This window comes from Micropterus dolomieu, unplaced genomic scaffold (genome assembly GCF_021292245.1).
Source record: "Micropterus dolomieu isolate WLL.071019.BEF.003 ecotype Adirondacks unplaced genomic scaffold, ASM2129224v1 contig_2682, whole genome shotgun sequence".
In the NCBI taxonomy this organism is placed as follows: domain Eukaryota; kingdom Metazoa; phylum Chordata; class Actinopteri; order Centrarchiformes; family Centrarchidae; genus Micropterus; species Micropterus dolomieu.
In genome coordinates, this window is record NW_025731672.1 from 1 (window position 1) to 869 (window position 869).

At 40.7% G+C, this 869-nt stretch overlaps 1 non-coding gene across 1 annotated transcript; it reads right to left on the reverse strand.

The window, feature by feature from the left end:
• Positions 1-261: 261 nt before the first annotated feature.
• On the reverse strand, positions 262-468 carry LOC123964467. The gene has a single exon (XR_006823449.1). It is a non-coding gene; the product is annotated as a small nucleolar RNA U3 (small nucleolar RNA).
• Between the last annotated feature and the right edge of the window lie 401 nt (positions 469-869).

Consider the following 869-nt stretch of genomic DNA (forward strand, 5'->3'; position numbering starts at 1 on the left):
GGTGTTTTCACTTAATGTGGCAGGCAACATCAGGATTAGACCTCCTCTCAGGGCATGTGCAGACAGTTGCTGATGAACATCTCTTTTATTCATTTGCTAGTTGCGTTGCATTTATAAGCGCAGGAAAACCCAAACTTTTGTCATTCTTACTAGATGTTTATTTCTACCCATGCAGATGTCTAATCAGCTTTTTTCCTTGTTATTGAATCACCTGTGAGAAGCTTTAAAGACAAGATCCTTCTCTTTAAACAAACCGCGGTGTCCACTCAGAACATGTTCCCTCCATCAGAGTCTCATTCAGAAACACTGAACAATCTTCAGCAGTGGAGAAGAACTAAAGTCTTCCCACCAACTTCCTGCTCTGAAGGAAACAGCTTAACTCTTCATCGCGGGCAACGAGACCAAACTCTTTAGAAACACATTCCTCAAGTCAACAACTAAAGAAATGATCCCTGAAAGTATAGCCTTGGTTTGTTGGGGCTGTTTCTCAGGGTCTTATGTCTGGAGACGAGCACTTTTACTGCTGGTGAACTCCTGACAGACGCTCCTCCTACAATCACAGCATCATCACTGACTGATCTGTTGTGGCTGACTTTCTACTTTCTGTTTTACATTTTTAATTGTTCATCTTACTAATGTCTCTCTCTACCCAATTTGTGTCCATTCTAAAAGACAGACATTTCAGAAAGGTTGAACTTTCTGTAACTGAGACATATTTTCTGTCATCCTCCATGAAGCCAACAAAATGTGGCTGCAGCTCATCATCTTAAGGTTTCTGTTTGTTGTCATTCATGTTGCTGCATCCTGAGCTGACTGCACAGAAAATGAGTCAAATAATTTCAAAGATATTCTGAGATTGACTTAAACGC